Raw genomic sequence first — 20,596 nt, 5'->3', positions numbered from 1 at the left:
CGTGCACAAAACTTTCGCAATTATGGACGGCTATACAGGCAGCATGCATCAGTGTTTTTGCAGGGACTTGAGTCCATCCCACACAGAGTTGCTGCACTAAGCTGGTCAAAATGAGTTCCGACACGATAATGGGAAGTATCCCATGACTTTTGTCACCTCAGTACTGGTTACCTAAATATATCCAACAGGGCTTCCTATTTCTTCCAAGCAATTTTATTTCAGGTCCCCGAAGATCTTTGGTACACTTCCGTAAGGGCTACACCGATATTAGCAGCGTGTGTCTCAATTCTTTCGATATTTGCAATCATGCCTACTTGATAGGGACACTCTAGAATTGACCTCACTAGCGTCTTACATCCGCCAACGGCCTTGCCGCCGTGGTAACATCGGTCCTCGTCAGATCACCCAAGTTAAGCGCTGTCGGGCTGGGCTAGCACTTTGATGGGTGACTTACGGTCTGCCCAGTGCTCTTGGCAAGCGGGGTGCACGCAGCCCTTGTGAGGCAAGCTGAGGAGTTACTTGATTGAGAAGTAGCGGCTCCGGTCTCGTATACTGACATATGGCCGGGAGAGTGGTGTACTGATCACATGCCCCTCCATATCCGCACCCAGTGACGCCTGTGGGTTGAGGATGACACGCCGGCCGGTCGGTACCAGTGGGCCTTCCAAGGCCTGTTCGTGCGGAGTTTAGTTTAGTTTTTAGCGTCTTACGTCCAGTTTTGTTTAAAGATTCACGGCTCTTTCTCAGAACCCTTCAAACGAATCCAAGTCTTCTATTCGCCCTCCCTGACATTGGTTTTACGTGATCGTCCCATTTCAATATTGCCCCTATATACTTAGACCACAAGACGTGCGCTAGATGTTCACAGTTAATCGTGCGGTCAAAGAGAGCTGCAATTTATTCCACACAATTCAAATTTTATCCATGTCTCTCTACACTTTATGTGCGATATCGTTCAAGCAGTAGGTTCCGCCTTTCTGGATGCCAGAAAGGTGTTCTATACTGTGCAACATTCGAATAATAAACAAGGTACGATCGTATGGATTAGTTTCTCTGATAAACGATTGGCTCGATGAATTTATGACTAAAAGAATCCAGTCGTCAGAATGGACGGATAACGACAGAATGTAACGTAAGCAATATTAGTCGCCCCCAAGGAGGCGTAACAGAACCTCAGAATGTTCTCAATATCTGCCATATAGGGTCAGCAGCAGACTAAGATTGTTCATCAGCGATGGTTTTAATGTGTGTGTTTCTACAGTGTCTGTATCTTCACAATACAATGTTCTTCAGACATTCATGCACTGAAAATTACAGCTGTGGTAATTATTACGAAATGAATTTGAATTTTGCGAATCTATACGGATGTCGGCTGTTCGCGATACGTGAGTTTGTGGCGTGCCGGGATTTGAGCGCTGATTTCCCGCTTATAGCGAGCGGTCACTTTGACCACTTGCGCCACGCGAGCACGCTTCCAGGACAGATACAAAGTTCCATATGCAGCAGCTCTCTCAAAGACCCGATTACGGCATTCGTGGGGAGCATCTGCAGCACGTCTTGCCGTCTAAATATTTTCGAGGTAAAATGAGAAACGATACGACATAAGACGAACACGGGATCCCGTAGTGTGGAAGGCGAATGGAAGTGCTGGGAAAGGACAGCACGTCTGTAAAAGAAATAGCATACAAGACGCGTGTATCACCAGTTCCAGGAGTATTATCTTTGAAGTCCGTACGTAGGCATCACTTCTGATACTGAATGAAATCGAAGACGCGCTGCTGAGATCATAACGGGTAGGTATGTCCCATACTAAAGTGTAACAGACATGGTTGGGGAAACTTAATTGGGAATCTTTGGAGGAAAGACGATGCTGCAATCGCGAAAAGCCTGTTGGATACATTCTGATAACAAAGTTTCCAGGAAAACTGTGCTAAGTTTGCTGCCACCATCGCATATCTCGTGTACGGATTATGAGAATAAGATACCGCAGATTACGACAGGTACAGAAGCATACAGGCATTCGTCCTTCGCTCGTTACGTCAACGGAATAGGATAAAACATTACAACAAGCCTACTGGTAGGAAATACCCTTCGGCACGTACTGCACATTAGCTTGCGAAGCACGTACATAAATGATGAAATAGAAAGAGACTGAAACAGCTACAGCGTACCATCTGGTGTCCATACATGTTAAACCATCGCACACTGTCATTTTGCCATTATGAAACTCAGTGTCATTCGTGTGAATTCACGTCTAAATAAACCACTGGCCAGCTGAGTTCAGATACTTCACGTTCTTGGGAAAATCTGCAGCACTAGGTCCTCTAGGCAACTACGTCTCGTCCTTCAGAGGTAACAGACTTACTGTGCCACCTTTGAAGACCGAATCTCGTGGGTGGTACACTGGTGCGATTCTCAACTGAAAAGGGAAAACATTTACAAAATATCTCCACTTTGCAGACCAGTTTCGGTGCATTATAACTCAGTTTTCATTCCACACAATTTGCCGTTGCACAATTCGTGAACCTGAAGTCTCATTTGCCGGTTTTTAAAGGCCGTATGTATGTATTCCTTTTAGTGATAGTTGGTGGACAGTGCTAAGGTCTGACGTACGTGTAATACTTTTACAGCACAAACGAATTCTTTGCGTTAAAACTGCAACTCCCATGCTCTTACAGCGCATTACAACAATTAATGGAATCACCAACTCAAAGGTGGTCATGTCTCTCGTCTTCCTCTTACTTATCGATTAGGTCTTCCAGTTAGATGTGGAATCACCAGAGTTAAGCGAACAATCTAAATTTTTTCGCGTAAACTAAGCATTTTAAAGAATGAGACTAACTTTATGTGCAACTGAATCCGTAGTGCCTAACTAGAGAGGACTTGGGGAGGTGGGCAAGGTTGTGTGAGCGTCTTTACATCTGTTATAGAACGCTTACTCACCGCCGCACATAAGCACAACACTCAAGGCTGAAGGAGCAGTAAACTATCATGTTTCATACTGGTCGACAATGCTGACAGAGGTGCCGGGCGCAGGTAGAACTAACGTCATCTCGTGACTAGGCACTACTACCTGCAAAGACCTGTCCAACGTTCGCTATAATTACGTAGAACCGGCGTGCGAGGGGGCGGCAAAAAACATCTTCATACTTTGCAAATGGGCGCGGCAGCTTTACATTAACGTTAGTGAATTTAAAGACTGCGAGGAGGAGGAGAGAGTGACAGTGTCAAAGGAGAATACCAAGTGCCACGCTTGCGAGTCTTTAGCTTAAAAGGTCGAGAGGACATGTCAATTACGGAGGAGGGGCAGGATACTGACCGGAATGGGTTTCAAGTGTGTGTACGGGGGAGAAATTCGTTAAACAGTAATTTCTGCGATACCATTAACAGCAGTTTGCGGCTACTGTGGTACAAAACAAAAATAATGGCAAAGAAGATTACAGTTTCATGGGAATGTGAGCACTGGATTTCTGGTGGCCAGTTATTTATTTAGATGATGCTTGGATTCGTGTAATTAACTGATAAAAACGCAGAAACGTGAAAAATTGAAAGGAATTTTCACAAATACCAGTCCATCAACATTTCAGTGTTGCTAGTCTTTTAGATAAAAAAAATCAATCAATCCAATTTCTATGCATGTGTCAATGTGACAGGACAGTAGAAATAAACAACAATATGGACTTACATTAAAAGGTAAAGGGCCAGTGCAAAGGAAAATAGTTATTGAAGATCATATCAAGGAGCAAGCACGATAATTTAAATCTGTGGTATGTTGTACCATACTTAAATATATACAGCTTTACAAAACGTAGATCAAGATTGGAGGTACATATGAAAGTGTTGACACGAAATTCCGAACAAAAGATTCAACGAGAGACGCACACATATTGTAAACGCGTTGCCTTTACAGTTCTTATTTCTGGAAGTGAAAGAGTACAAAACTGAGATGTCGAGACTGATTCTAGGAAAGTAAAACGATTAAGAGACACATTTGAGTATACTGTTTTGTACAAATGAAGGTGAGAAACTTCAAGAAACTTTCTTGGCGACTTCTCCCACTGTTGAGAGGTAAAGGCTAGGTTAAAGCGGGACTGAAAATTTCCCAGCCCCGACCAGGATTCGATCCCGCGACTTCTGTGTTTCTAGACACGCTCTTTAGCACTGACCACAGCACCGACTGAGATGTAGTGTTGCTATGCAGGCCAAAAATTGCATGGACTTGTAAGAGTAGAGGAGATCTCTGCACAATCGGCAAGGAAGGGAATATGTAGCCACCAAAGACTAGAATGTGGGAAAGGATGATCGGATACGTGTTACGACATCAGGGAATAACTTTCGCGTAGGTAAGGCGTCGAAGAGGGCAAACAATGTGAGCCAGGGCAGAAATTGGAATATATTCCATAAATAATTGATGACGTTGCGTGTATGTGATACTCTTAGATGAAGAGTTTGGCATAGGAGAGGAAATCGTGGCGAGTCGTGCCAACCAAACAGGAGAGAGAGGGAGAGAGGGACTGTGTGTGTGTGTGTGTGTGTGTGTGTGTGTGTGTGTGTGTGTGACCAGAAAAACAAAACAAGAGAAGATTTACTCAAGGTGTGCAAAAGTTGCTAGGCCATACAGGTAGGCTTGTAACAGCAGTCATGAAGCGTGTCTCCAAAGGGCTAAGGGATATAGGAGTACCGCGAAAGTAGCCACTGGAATGGGCTTTGTTGTAGCCCAGTTGACGGAGACACTTGGCGGCGATGTGTACCCAGTTGTAGGAATATCGGACCGTACGCTGTTACTATCTCAGTCTCTTTCTAGGGCGTAAACACTGCAGTTTCTACAAACTCGCCAGTGTTTTCGACACATCGGCTATAAAAGAACCTGCTGAATTATTGTATACCATAGACGTTTTAAAATTCAGTCATGTGATGCGAACGACAGAAAGATTCCATTGTCCGGACTGGCAGACAATGTGCTGAGAGCGGGATTGGGAAACAGCCGGCGCCGACCTGGCGGACGTGGGAAGCGGCCTGACGTGGGCGACTGTTCTCAGGGGGCGGCTTGCGGAAGCGGGCAGCTCCGGGCCGGCTGGTCTGCTTTCCCTCCGCAAGCCGTCCACTTTCACTGGCGGCGGAAGCGCACCCCCATGACAGGTCTTTCCTGCCACGTCACAAACAGAGCACAGGCGCGGCCGAGCCAAGCAGCGGTGGTAATGATGGTCGGACCGTCCTCGCAAATCGCCATCAGCAGACTGACAATTCGTAAAAAGCCGCAGAGCGTCCTTGCCGCGCGAGCAGGGGCCCAGCGTAGGGCGCACCCAACCGAACTGCACGAACCGTAGTGCGGCACCGTGGAGTGGCGTTGCGTAACGGTGAGGCAACGGCTAAAGATAGCCCCGGCGGCCACACGGTGAAGCACCTTCCTTCGGCTCGTCAGACACGCCGAGAAATGGCACTGTGTGTTTCGGCCTGACAGCTCCCCGGGGAGCGACGCGAACTTCGGCGCGGCGCCCGCTACGCTGGGATGGGCTTCCGGTCAGGCGAGGCCTAAAACAGTGGCGAGACGGGCCAACCGTTCCGCGTCACCTCTGGTCGGGCGGCTAGTTCGTGTAGCGAAACCCACCTGCTGTGGTGCGGTGCGATGCGACGTGGTGTGCGCAGCGGGCGGGGCACAACCGACGCGACGCGGCACGACTCGACTGATCGACTCGACACTCCGAGAGGTCTCGGGCGACTGACGGCTAGCGGCAGCCCTACAGATGCCGCCGCGTAGCCGGTTGGCTGGCTCTCCCCTCCCTTCCAGTCCGGGGGGCAGGCCGACCCAACGACAAGGCACGGAGGACGCGTCGCGCACCGGACACGCTACACCTGCGGGCGTTCACTCGCACTCGCCAGCTGCGTCTGCACTACGCTATCCTTCTGACGACTGAACCGAGGCTCAACGCGAGCTACTGCACAGACATAGGAGTAAATAGGCGCAAACACCTATACTAACACTGTCCACAGTTGTCATCTCAGCCAGTTCCCGACAGCAGGTGGAATGGGTATTTGTTCGGCCTCAAGACAACCTGGTGTTGCCCACTCCTCCCAATTGGGTGGTGGTCGGGAACGACTACACTGATTTCGAGGCGAGAAAATCCCCTATGACGGCCGGTGTTTTCCCAATAATCATGGGAAAGTTAAGTTCTGAAGATCCTGCGAGAAAGCAGCCCTTTACAGAAATGCTATAAGCATGTGACCTCTGGCATACAAGTTGCTTTTTCCTGATTGTATTTCAGAAGTGAGGGGTGGGGTGTGTGCGTGGGGTGGGAGACCGGTTGCTAGGAGGAGGAAGAGGAGTAGGGGGGGAGAGAGTGGGGCTGGTAGTGATGCGTCGTAAGATCACCTATTTATTGGAGTGTGGAAAAGCGAGAGATTCGGAAAACGCGTTTCCCATGCACGATGGTGGATTTCGGGTTGAACTTGCAGCTGCCCTGCAGAGGAGTGTTTCGCGTGCAAGTACGGGGTGTTCAAAAAGTGTCTCCGCAGTGCCGTATGATTGTTAGCCGCGCGTGCCATACGATTGTTCGCCTGCCTGGGTTACTTCCCTTCAAGTGGGGGACACTTTCAGCATTTAATGTGAAGATTTATATGTAAATGAATATTCAATAAATTAATAACTTGTATTTCACCGAGTTTCATTCCGGTATATTCACTACAGCATATGTCATTTTCGGCTAACAATCGTACAGCACTGCGGAGAGACTTGTTGAACACCCCGTATTTCAGTGTGCAGACCCGTTCCATCAGATCGCAAAACCTGTAACTAAACCGACAGTGGCCAGGTTTTATTGAAACACATCAGCTGCATCTGTTTCCGTGAAACCTGTGTCATTTGTGAGACTTTTTCCATCTACATCTACATGCCTACTCTGCAAATCACATTTAAGTGCCTGGCAGAGGGTTCATCGAACCACCTTCACAATAATTCAGTTATTTCACTCTAGAACAGCGCACGGAAAAAACTAACACCAACATCTATCCGTGCGAGCTCTCATTTCCCCTATTTTATTATGACGATCGTTTCTCCCTATGTAGATCGGCGTCAACAAAAATTTTCGCATTAGGAGAAGGGTTGTGATTGAAATTTCGTGGCAAGATCCCGCCGTAAGGAGAAACACCTTTGTTTTAATTATGTCCACCCTAAATCCTGTATCATGTACATGACGCTCTCCCTTATTTCTCGCTAACACAGAACGTTCTGCCTTTCTTTGAGTTTCACGATGTACTCCATTAATCCCATCTGGTAAGGATCTCAACCGCACAGCAGAACTCCAAAAGAGGCTGGACAAGTATAGTGTAGGTAGTCTCTTTAGTATATTTGTTGCATCTTCTAAGTGTTCTGCCAATAAAACGCAGTCGCCCTCCCCAAAACCTTTTCTATGTGTCTGTTTTCAATTTAATGAAATTCCTACATATTTAGCTGAATTTACGGCCTTTAGATTTGATTGATTTATGGTGCAACAAAAAGTTTAAAGGATTCATTTTAGTATTCATGTGGAGAACCTCACACTTCTCATTATTTACAGTCTACTGGCAATTTTCGCACCATGCATATATATTTCCTGAATCGTTTTGCAATTGGTTTTGATCTTCTGATAACTTTACTAGACGATAAACGTTTTACTCGGTAACTCTGCGCCAGTCACTACACAATGTGACTTCTCTGACAGGAAATCACGAATCCAGTCGTATAATTGAGACGATATTCCCTAAGCACGCAATTTGATTACAAGACGCTTCTGAGACATTGTATCTAAAGTCTTTCCTTTACTCACACACCTCTGCCTTCTGCCTTTTTTTTTTGTGCTGGTGGTGCTGGTCGGGGGGGTCTGACTATCGTCTGGAGTCGTTAGGAGTCAACTGGTAGCGGTGTATGAGCTGTTGACGGTATACAAACTCTAGTCCGGTGGTCGGATTTTGGTACCTTTGTGTGTACTGTCGCGATTCCTGCAGGGCTTTCATTATTGATATCATATTACTATAAGGTTTAACGCTGTCTCGCGGCTTAAAGTGAGGCTGACGGCCCATATATCGATAGATTTGACAGTGTCGCCGAGTAGAGAATAAGCGCGGGTCCGCCTAACAAATGTTTCCAATTTCAGTAGGCAAAGCAGCACACAGCACGTCGCCAAGAGTGCATCAATGGTTGCCGCGGCAGCCAGAAGGATTTGGTCCGACGCTGCGTTAACTCCCATGCACAGACGAAACGAGCATTTCACGCAAACACAGTAAACATTCACAACCTGTAATACTAACTACCTCCTACGGTAATAGCTATCTTTCTGTCTAGGTTTGCGAAAAAATTGTCACCATGTTGCGAGATTTTTCTAGTCAAGGAAAGAGTTCATTTGACAGCTGCCCGCGGTTTCTTCTTCTTCTTCTTCTTCTTCTTCTTCCCTTGTCGCCTTCCAGACGATATACAGTGAATTAAAATGACTTCTTTAAATGATTTAGTGAGTTGTTCCAACTACTGTAAACTAACATATTCCCTTTATAACGAATAAATATTTGCAGTTCGTATTACCACTATTATATGCAGTCATAATAGGAGCAAAGATGTATATGGCAATTAACGATTCTTCTGTAAAATACTTGGAAAATGGTCTGAGGTCGAAACTGTAGAATCGTACATCAGCAAATAAATAATTTTTTAGTAGAAGGAATCACAAAATCATTTAAAAAATTCGTCGCAGCTGCGGACCCTATTGCAATGAAGATTATAAAATGGCTTCATTTTTTTAAGGGGATTGTTAATGGGAAGACAGATTACCATAGTTTTCTGACATGGTGCCAATATGCCATATTGTCCATTATATCGTAAAGAGGAAATAAATTAGAAATAATTACTATTTATACAACAGTTCGTTAGGTGTCTGTTTTTAACTAATAATTCATGGAGTTAGCTGTTGTTGCGTCCCTTGTCTATGGAGTCATGCTCAAAAAATTTAGCTATATCAGGTAAAGGTACAAGAAGGAAAGCAGACAGCGGGGCAACTAATACCAGAGACCGTAAAGTAACAAGCAGTATGTATAGGCATCGATCCAAAGAGGGTCACATGAAACTGCAAATGGTGTGCAGAACTTACGAGCGAACATAACTTTACCATGATGTGTCACTGCCAAGTAACACGGCTCGCTGAAACTTGGATCACACATAGAACTGCTACGGTATAGTACAGAAGGTAAGTGAAATAAATACAGAATGAGACGAAGAGAAATGACACTTTTATTCAAAGACAATAACCACACAAATCACCGCGACTCATGATAGTTCCCTGGATATCACTAAAGCCGCCAAATGGTTCTTAACAGGGTGTGTAATCAACACGGACGGTAGCTCGGGCTCTGCAACGTGCTTCCATCCTGGCCAGAAGATTGGTAAGTAGTTCTTGTGGCAGGTCCTTCCATTCCCCCGGCAGTGCAGTTGACAGCTGTTGGATGGTCGTTGATGCATATGGACACGCTCCAATACGTCTTCCCAATGTATCCCACACGCATAATTCTCGCATTTGTCAGCTCTTGCACTCTCCAGAATTGTGTGGATGATGTTTTTCCGAAAATCTGATAGTGTATCACCAGTCTCGTACATTCTACACACCAACGTGAATAGTCGCTTAGTTGTTTCCCCCAACGATTTTACAAATTCCCATGGAGTGTCATAGATCCCTCCTGCCTTATCTGCTCGTAAGTCCAGCAAAGCTCTTAAATTCTAATACTAGATCCCCTATCTCTTCCCTGTCTACTCCTAGTTCTTCTTCTATCCCGTCATGAGACAAGTCCTTCCCTTCACAGAGGCCTTCAACGTACTCTTTCCACCTCTCCTCTGCATTTAACAGTGGAATTCCCATTGGACTGTTACAGCACTTGCTCGTAATTTCACGGAATGTTGTTTTCTGCATGTTCGTCAGTCCTTCCGAATCATTTCTTTTTCGATTACTTCACATTTTTTATGTAGCCATTTTGCCTTAGCTTCCCTGCACATCCTATTTATTTCATTCCTAAGAACTTGTATTTCTGTATTCCTAAATTTCCCTGCGCATTTTTGTACTTTCTTCTTTCATCGATCAAATGAAGTATTTCTTTTGTTGCGCACGGTTTTTTCGTAGTTACCTTCCTCATACATATGTTTTTCTTTCCTGCTTTTGTCATTGCCCTCTTTAGAGATGTCCATTCTTCTTCAACCGAACCGCATACTGAGTTATTCATTACTGGAGTATCTATAGCCTCGAAAATCTACAAGCGCATCTCTTCAGTCCTTAGTACCTCCGTATCCCACTTCTTTGCACCTAGATTCTTCCTAAAATGGTTCAAATGGCTCTGAGCACTATGCAACTTAACTGCTGTGGTCATCAGTCCCCTAGAACTTAGAACTACTTAAACCTAACTAACCTAAGGACATCACACACATCCATGCCCGAGGCAGGATTCGAACCTGCGACCGTAGCGGTCGCGCGGTTCCAGACTGTAGCGCCTAGAACCGCTCGGCCACTTCGGCCGGCTCTTCCATACTAGCCTCTTCAACTTCAGCTTATTCTTCATCATTACTAAACTGTGATCTGAATCTGTATCTGCTCCCGGGTACGCCTTTCAGTCCACTATCTGATTTCAGAATCTGTCTGACCACGAGTTAAACCAGCTGGAATCTTCTCGTATCTGCCGACCTTTTCCAGATATACATCCTCCTGTTGTAAGTGTTGTACAGATTATTCGTTATTACTTGCTGAAATTTGTTGCAGAACCCTATTAGTCTCTCTCCCCTGCCATTCCTACTACCAAACCCTTATCCTTCCGCAATCCTTTCTTCTATTCCTTCCCCTATAACTGCATTCTAGTCCTCCATGGATACTGGATTATCATCTCCCTTTACTTACTGAATTAGCAGTTCAATATCTTCATACACTTTCTCCGTTTTCTCTTCTGGTTGTGACGTTGGGCGGTATACCTGACCTATTGTTGTTGGCGGTAGTTCGCTGTTGATTCTGATGCGAACAACCTTATCACTGAATTGCTCACAGTAATTCACTTTCTACTCCACATTCCCTACTCATAATTAATTCTATTCCTGTTGCTCCACTTCTGCTGCTGCTTCTATTACCATTTACTCATCTGACAAGACATCCTTGTCTTCTTTCCATTTCGCTTCACTGACTATACCTGGAATTAGCCTTTGAATTTCTCTTTCCAGATTTTCTCCTTTTCTTACTAAGTTCAGATTTCTGACATTTGAAGCTCCGACTCGTAGAACGTTATCCTGTCGTTGGTTATTCCATTTTTTTTTTCTCGTGGTCGCCTCCCCCTTGGCAGAACCCTTCTGGAGATCCGAATGGGGGACTATTCCAGAATCTTTTGCCTATGGAGAGATCATCAGTATACCTCTTCAATTACAGGTCCCATGTCCTGTGGATACACATTACGAGTCTTCCCTGCAGTGGCTTCCATTACCTGCTGCATCCTCATGCTGTTGATCATTGTCGATTCTTCCGCCTTTTAGGGGCAGTTTCCCACGCCAAGTGCAAGGGTGTGTCCTGAAACTCCGTCCTCTCCTCTGTCCTCTTTGACAAGGCCGCTGGCAGAACGAGGGTGAGTTCTTATACCGGAAGTTTTCGGCCGCCATTGCTGATGGTTTTTATTCAAACTTTAAGCAGTGGCGATGTTCGAACCCGCGACCTAGCATGTTTTGATTAACAGTCAAAGACGCTACCACTAGACGATGTAAGGTGTACTGTGTCACAATAACGCTGACCAGTGAGCGTACCTTGTTCAAAGACGCCCGTGCAACATTGTCTCTGCATACCATAACTGGACCACCAAATCCACCATGTTGGGCTATGTTTCGTGGGGCATCTCTTGCCATGATGGTACGTCTAGTATCACTACATAATCTGCTCACATCTGAAAAATGCGCACGGCCCCACTCTTCCTCTTCCTTGGTTCAGTCCTTATGCTCCTGGCACCATCGGAAATCTTTGAACACGGTACACTCATCAGTTACCGTTATTGTGACTCTGTACTCCTTCCCCACGTGCGGCTGTTCAGGTGTGCATTCGCCCCGACTTACTTTTATGGATGACAATGCGCGACTGTACCGAACTGTGCAGGTGGGGGAGCTCTTGGAACTACAGGACATTCTTCAAATGGACTGGCCTCAGACTTAAACCTCATAGAGCACGTTGGGGACAAGTGTAGCAGCACTTCCACATGCGCTAATCCCTAACCGAAAGTTATCAACCACGCTGGTGGAGGAATTGAACGCCCTACCACGAAGTCATAATCAACCTTGTGGCCAACATGCGAGCACGTTGCATTGTATGTACTGCCGTCCGTGGTGATCACACACCCATTAAGAAACCATGTACCGCGTTTTGTAATGTACAGGGAACAATCCTGAATCGCGGTGTCTTCGATGTAATTATTGTCTTGGAATAAAAGTGTCATTTCCGTCCGCCTCATTGTATATTTCTTTAAGTTACTTTGTGTTCTATATTGTAGCTGTTCTATGTATGGTCCAAAGTTTCATCGAGCTATGTTACTTAGCAGTGACATGTCATGCGAAAATTACTTTCGTCCTTAAGTTCTGTACACCAGGGTAGCTGTAGCAGGAACAGGTCATGCGCTGAGATGCTTTTGAACAATCCCGAGGAAATGAAATTCACCCACTATGACGTGGCTTACAGAAAACCCATCCCATCAATTATTGTGTAAGACAACGGCAGACTTAAAAGTCGGCGGCGTGTTTCCTCACGGGTTCGTTTGCTGAGGACAACCGAGTTTCCGAGAAGTTTCCTGTTGAAATTCTGAGAACGCATTTTCCTAGAAGACTTGAGCTAATATATTACTTCCTTCTAAGTGTATCTGACGAAATGGTTACGATGGTAACAACATAGAAAATCTAGCTCAAATAGAGACTCACCGATTGTCACTCTTCCCTTGCGCCATTCAGGAGGGGATAAGTGACAGATGTGTCCGAAGTAACCCGCTCCCCCTTTTTCCGAAACAACACTGTAATGTGGCTTGCGGATATAGAGACTGTTCCGAGGGAACGGTTCTGCGTAGGACGCTACTTCTTACTACTTGTCGCATACACTTTGTACACGATACGTTGTCTAAAATAAGCTCAGGTTCAGTGAAATTCAAAGAGCTCGATCACGTCACGCACGAACTCTTACTAATCTTCAAGCCTTGGCCAACATTCAGACTCAGACTACCTGAATATCTGAAAGGTGTCCTACACTGTACGACACCGCTGACGTACAACCAAGATACAGACACATAGTATGGCAACGAGCGCAGCCAAATGGCTGCGCATATAAAATCAATTTAGCTGCAGTCACACACTAACGCAGCTAAGCATAGCTTTAATACATTTCGAATACATTTAGTCACGAGAGTTCCAGGCTTCGTATATTTCCGCTTACACATCTTCATCGTAACACAGGGCTAATTTACGACACGCAGAGCAGTGTATCACAGCCAACGGAGGAGCTGCCTTCAACTCTGCGATACAGATAGCAGGATTTGCGGTACTAAATTATTCCAGTTAAGCTGGCAAGTCAGACAGGAGATAAGCAGAAATGTCAGGGCCACAAATATACTGTATTAAGAGAGTGATGTCAGAAAGTGGAGCTGTCCAAGATGGACCAGATGTGCAAATCCGAATACGATGGTTTGGTTTTCATTATTCGATAAATCAGCTCCAATGTGGTACAACATCGCGCGCGCGCGCACACACACACACACACACACACACACACACACACACACACACACACACACACACAAGTACCAAAGAAATTAATATATGCATGCGTATCCAAATAACGACATAAGTAAACAGGCAGAAGACAGCGCTGAGTTCGGCGACGTCTATATAAGACAAGTGCCTGGCGCAGATCGGTTACTACTGCTATAATGGCAGGTTATCAAGAATTAAGCTAGTTTGACGTGGTGTTAGAGTCGGCGCACGAGCGATGTTACACAGCGATGTAGTGAGGATTTTCCCGAACGACCATTTCACGTGTGTACCGTGAATACCAAGAATCCGGTAAAACATCAAATCTCAAGACATCGTTGCGACCTGAAAAAGATCCTGCAAGATTGCGACCAAGGACGACCGAGAAAATCGTTCAACGTGACAGAAGTGCAACTTTTTCGCAAACTGCTGCAGATTTCAATGCTGGGCCATCAACAAATGCCAACATGCGAGCCATTCAAGGAATCATCGATGTGGGCGTTCGAGCCGAAGGCCCACTCGTGTACACTTGATGACTTGACGACAGAAAGCTTTACGCGTCGCCTGGGCCCGCCAACACCGACATAGGTCTGTTGATGTCTGGAAAATGTTGCCTGATCGGACGAGCCACGTTTCAAATTTTATCTAACGGGTGGATGTGTACGGATATGGCAACAACCTCATGAATCCATGGACTCTGCATGTCAGCAGGGAACTTTTCAAGCTGGTGGACGCTCTGCAACCGTGTGGGGCGTGTGCAGTTTGAGTGATATGGGGACCCTGATACCTCTAGATACGACTCTGATAGCTGAGACATACGTAAGCATCCTGTCTGATCACCTGCATCCATTTATGTCCTCTGTGAATTCTGACCGACTTGGCCACTTCCAGCAGGACAATGCGACACCCCACACGTCCAGAATTGCTACAGAGTGGCTCCAGGAAACCACTTCTGAGTTTAAACACTTCTGCTGGACACCAAACTCCCCAGACATGAACATTATTGAGCATGTCTGGGATGCCTTGCAACATGCTGTTCAGAAGAGAGCTCCACCCCCTCGTACTCTACATATTTATGGAGAGTGCTGCACGATTCAAGGTGTCAATTCCCTCCAGCAGTACTTCAGATACCCTATACTGTGTTAGGCAGGTGTACCAGTTTCTTTAGCTCTTCAGTGTACACTGTCCCAAAGTGCACATATTCCAGGCCACTGAAGATGCCTTGCAGAGAATAAAGACGATACACATATGGCACGTATTCTGTAAGGGTGTTGCGCGGTATGAAGACAACTTGGTGAGAGGTGCCTTGCGATATGCGAGACAAATAGTGTGTTTTGTCGCCGCCGTCAATAATAATCTTTTATCTCAGTGTCAGACAAAATTAATGTTATGGCGCATTATCAACTGTGCATTCACGTTTAGACACCAGGACAACGTCGAGTTTGGAGAAGTTTACGTTGAATATGATACAGCATAATAAGCAACAGAATGTTACTTTTAATGACAAGAATCAGGAATGCCTTCACACATTATAACCATTTTGTTTATGATTATACCACAGTATTTTTCGTTAGTACTGGGAGACGGGGGAGGATTGGGGGGGGGGGGAGGGGGGGGAGGGGAGGAACGAAATATGCAATTAACACTCTGTAGATCCGAAACGGAAAGCAACTACTGACAGACCAAAAAAGGCTAATGACGACTCTTACCACAAACACCGAGAATGTGACGTATGATTCTACAGTGCAGTACATTTGCCTCTACAATTGGGCACCTTCAAATTTATTAATTACCATCCCCTGGAAGTTTCTCGCGAACGCAGTGACAATCAAGACTCGAAGCCTGCACAGTATCGTGGTTAACCACAATTGTCGACCAGCTAGTAGCAAGAGGAAATTAGACCTCATCTGGAGGTGGCATATCTACAGTGGTTCTTCCTGCGCTCTATTCTCTCATGGAACAGAAAACTGGGGAAATTGCAGAGGAACCCGAGCCATCGTCCACCACATACCGTGAGGCTGATTGGGGAGTACAGACAGCTACCAGCTTGGCTGATAGCTGTCTCGGTCCTGTGGTCCACGCAGGCTTAGTGTCTTTATTGGTATTGTGCTTGCTAGTTCGATTATCGGCGGTCTCTTAACGGTGCCGAGGTTAGGATTTGAGCACAACGAATTTGATTACAATTTTACGGCTGAGCTGCTTATAGTCTATACTGCTATAAAAATCGGCAACAGATTGTGAGTTATGTTGATCAGCTATTCCTTCGTGACACTCGTGTAGGATATACGTTGCACTTGGATGGAAGTTAGTCGGAACAATATTCTTCAGAGCCACGCCACGGCCTGTTCTGTTCGTGACGTGAGAAGCTACCACCGCAACTTTTTGCAACTGCAGCAAAACCTGATTTTCGGCACGTAACAGCGCAGTAGTTCCTACACAGCGGTGAGAGGCCAGCGCTACGGAGGAGCAGCCCACGTCAGCGCCACTTCCCAGTCGACGAGAGCCCCCTTACAATTCCAGGAATGGTTTGCACGGACCGGTTCGCAGCATTATACCGCCGGCCTGAGAGTGCGGTACATTCTACGAAATGCGTCTCGCCTGTTTTCTTCCCCACACATCGACCTCCTGGGCACCTATCACCTCCACATAACATACAGCAACATCCTAGAAATTTTCCATTGCTCGCCAATCATGAATGATTTGATAAGGTGAGTAGCACTACGTGGTTGTTCAGCGACAGTAGGCTATCGTTGTCTACAGGATTACATCGACTATGGATTGTCTAAGAACAGGCGGGAAGATTTGGATGAAATTTCCAATGGCTGTAATGAACGGCAGGTCTTTATACTCGTAAACATGGATAACTGCTCGCTAATGCATCAATTAAAGACAAAGCCACGATAGTAAACGAATACAAGCTGAAAAAAATAGATGAAGCTGTCATCAGTTCGAAGATTGTTTTGAAGGCCACACTACTTTACTAGGCACGGCTCTGTTGGAGATGGTGTGCCCTTGTCTTCCTCTGACCTGTGAACTGACTTAGCCAGCCAATTATAGCAGAATTAGTTTATCGTGCACTCCCAATTGCGTTGCAGCTTGGCATTTTCAACATTAACGAACACCGTCGTACGTGGAAAAAACAAGTTACGGGCAATAATCCTAGAACTGACCGGGAACTGAACCTGACAGTGATTCATTGTTTTGCGCTTTACGACCTACCCAAGGTTTACAAATAGGACCGCGCAAATTGCGACGCGACGCGACTGGGACGCGACACGCGCCTGCGCCAGGTCGCGCGACGTTGTGGTTGAGCCACAGTTTCTCGCGCCGCGCGTCGCGCTTGCCTCGCTAGCACCGTGGGAAATTTGAGGCGGGGAGCGGAAAAGTAGCCCGGCCATATGCTCACATCGGAACGGCGCATATGAGCAGTGGTAATATTGCCCATACGATAAATTTTGCCTTACTGTGTACTGGATTTTATTGCCTTTGGGTAGTGTTTCGTTTTTTGCCATTTAAACGCTCAAGCTTTCTTCGTTAGCACGTTATACTTTTCTGTTCTATGCATCTGCATAGTTTTGTTTTGTTTTTCTTCTGTCAAGAAAAATGTATACTTCAGTAACTGATGAGCCATTGGCCGCTGGAATTGCACCATATGCCTCCGCGATGTTTTCAGATCGCAAGAAGGGACAAAGGGTAGTGAATAAGGAAGCAGGGAATATTATAAAATCATGTGATTAAGAATCAAAGCAGGAAAGTAAAGCAAGGTTATCTTCTCGCTGCCTAGTAAGCTAGCGTATCTGTACGATCTGTTACAAAAATTTAGAAAGGGATAATCTCCACAGGTGTGATCCCTTTGTGCTTCTGGTAAAAAGCGTCCAAGATCTGAAGTATAGAAGTTTCACTGTGATTACTTTGATGTGGATATAATAATGTAATACGACACACTGTACTACATCCATGCACACAACATATTTCCACTGCAAGCTAGAAACAGTCGAAAAGCAGTCACAAATAACAATGTTTTAATTGGTTCGCCGTGATGAGAAAAAGCATTTCTATTGTTGCATGGACATTATCAGCATTAATAAACTAATTATACAACAAGAGGCTACACAAATGAAGAAAATGGTCGGTATTATTACGAAAGTAGGAATATCCTAAAAGAGTGTTATGATTAGATATATTTAATTTGTTGAAATGTGTTGCTGACAAAGGGAGATCTACTTTCATGACAATGTTTTTCGAACTCCATCTCACAAGGCACAAATGGCTAGCTTGTGCATTCCTGTCGCGCGCATTATCCTTCGCTGCTGACAATACACTGACCATTGTGTTGTGCGACAGATCAATTGTTTATTTTCTCAATAACAAATACTTTATTCGCGATCACGCATTGTCAGTTTGGCAAGCCCTAGGTGAGTAAACAGTATCTGGCATGTGCCTATCATTCCGCTTGAAGGAACGCTCGTCATTATTTTAATACTGCTCAGATCAAGAGAAGAAATAAAATCCTTTGCTAAGTTTCCATTCCAGTCGCTCAGTGTTAAAAATACGATGGGTACGGGGATTCCATCAAAATTCCAACAGAATTGCCAATCTGTTTTTTTGTGAGTTGTTAACCTTTTCTCATTCGAAGAAGCATCACCATTTATGAGTAAAGGCTACACTTCTCTTGGTGACTGGTTTAATTGTACTTCCTTTGTCACAATGTAATTTGCCAAACTCATCTCACAGCAGCTATTGAGACAGAATTCCGAAACGGAGGGCCTCATTAAACAAGTAATTGGCAATCACAGAGCTCAACAGCTTACGAAAAACCGCATTGTATCGGTTTGCAGGAACATAAAAGAAGAAATTTCATGTTTATTTTCATACTAGGAAGCTCTTGTTTCGCTAGCTGTTGATAACTCTTAAAAAAATTACAGTCACTGGAGTGAAATAAATAAAAAAAAGCAGTATAAGTAGTGATATATCGCCATAGATAAGAAAGTTCCGTGTGATTAATAATTGGCAAAACACTCTCCTCCTTGTGTGCTATCATTCGCCAAACTTTCGTTTCGATGTCTCGAGCGGTTTAGGAGATTTCATTCTCGCGGGCGTGAGATCTGAAGTGAGCGCGATACATGGGATCCATTTTCTCGAGATCGGAGGCAGATAGAGATCTTCTCCCAAGTCTACACAAAAATTCAGCATGTTAGCTAAATTTCATACGCAGCAACATGTGGTGTAATAAGCACCAAACGCAAAATCATAGCGACCCCTAATTTTCGTTGCAAACTTTTTGAGTTTTGCGTAGTGTGTTACTAAAATGTGTACATCACAATAAGAATGGTCATTAGCGAGGTGATGGGCACTTCGTCACGAAGCTGACATATAACGCTACAAGTAAGGCAAAAATCATATATTTTCAGAGAATAGTTTCTGTAAAATCGTTTGAGAAAGATAAGAGGTTGCGCGCGCTTCGGTTCTGTCAGCGCAGAGCGTCGCCAGTCGGCGCGTGCGAAGTATGGTGTACGCGTCTTGCCGACTACCTCGAGCACGTCACATCGTGTATATTTTTCGGGCGAATACTAAGACGATACGTGCAATGGGACGAACATTTAAAATCAATATAAAGGAAGGCGAACGGAGGATATGTTTTTGTTGAAGGGTGTTGGGATAACGGCAGTGCATTTGCAAAGGAAAGATCATACAAGACGCTAGTGCGACCAATTCCAGAAGACCGCTTAAGCGCTTTACGTCCTTGCCAAGTAGGTATCACATTAGGCGTCGAAAGAATTCGGAGAAACGCTGCTCAACTCGTTAAGGCTCGGTGTAGACCATATGGAATTATAACAGATTCACGAGGAACGTAAATGGGGAATCTTTGGAAAAGGGCGACGTTGTTCTGGCGGTACCTTGTTCGACAAATTTAAAGAACTAGTTTCCCAGGACGACTAAAGAGAATAAGATGAGAGAAATTAGGAGGGCGTACAAAGACGTAGAGAAAGTTTTCTTTCTTTTTTTCACGCGGTCAATAGGCGTATGGAAAATTGGTGGTACTGCTACGTCTCTCCGCATCGTTCACTAATCCGATCGAGACCTGCGGCTAAATACCTCGTTTTGTTTATCATGATGTGTTACCCATATCTTCTCCCTTTCCTCAGGCATTGTTAATAAACATTTCTTTCTCCGAAACGCATTAAGGGAAATAATGAGTACAATGCATGTGTGACCAGGCGTATATTTCCTACGTTACTGCTATTTCTTTTCAAATAATTTTAATATTGTGACCCACGAGCTATTCACGGATCCTGCAAAAAAAATCCCGCCGTTTGTTTTCAATGATGTTTTGAATACCTAAAAAATTCAGCAAAGTTTTTAAATCAATGAGATGACAGTCGCTAGCTGCAAAGTTAGGGCTGTGGTTGTACGATCAGTCACGCTTCGTCCGCAGTTTCGCTCACGTAAAGAGCGGTGAGTAAGGTATGCACTATCCGACGGAAGCGATTTATCGAACTGAATACGTCGTGACTAATCTCTCTCTCTCTCTCTCTCTCTCTCTCTCTCTCTCTCTCTCTGTGTGTGTGTGTGTGTGTGTGTCCATTTCTTCTTCGTCCTCCTCCTCCATTTCCTCCTCATCCCCCTTTCTGTCCCTTCCTTGTATGATATTACTGAATTAGATTCACTCTGAGAAATTGTTACACTGCCACATCGCGATGTGCGTAAGACCCCAGTCCAAATCAGTGTTTGTCACAAATTTTCATTCGCCACAACAAACACTATAGCACAGGTTCAGCTTTTGTGAAAGATCATCTCTGATACCTTCCACGGTGGGTTCGTACACACGGAAGGTTTTGA

At 45.0% G+C, this 20,596-nt stretch overlaps 1 protein-coding gene across 6 annotated transcripts in view; it reads right to left on the bottom strand.

The window, feature by feature from the left end:
• Nucleotides 1–20,596, bottom strand: part of LOC126473462 (actin-binding LIM protein 2) — a 361,677-nt gene that overhangs the window by 251,531 nt on the left and 89,550 nt on the right. The window contains exon 1 of one of the 6 annotated variants that reach the window (XM_050100532.1): nucleotides 5,609–5,698. The exons of 1 other annotated variant lie outside the window; for it this stretch is intronic. The gene's annotated coding sequence lies outside the window, so the exon portion shown is untranslated. Of the gene's footprint in view, nucleotides 1–5,608; nucleotides 5,699–20,596 lie in introns of those variants that run through there. 4 more of the 6 variants (XM_050100531.1, XM_050100528.1, XM_050100529.1 and 1 more) reach the window with 4 other exon arrangements.

This window comes from Schistocerca serialis, chromosome 4 (genome assembly GCF_023864345.2).
Source record: "Schistocerca serialis cubense isolate TAMUIC-IGC-003099 chromosome 4, iqSchSeri2.2, whole genome shotgun sequence".
Taxonomy (NCBI): Eukaryota; Metazoa; Arthropoda; class Insecta; order Orthoptera; family Acrididae; genus Schistocerca; species Schistocerca serialis.
Note: the sequence above shows the minus strand (reverse complement) of the source record. Positions and strands in the feature narration are given on the sequence as shown.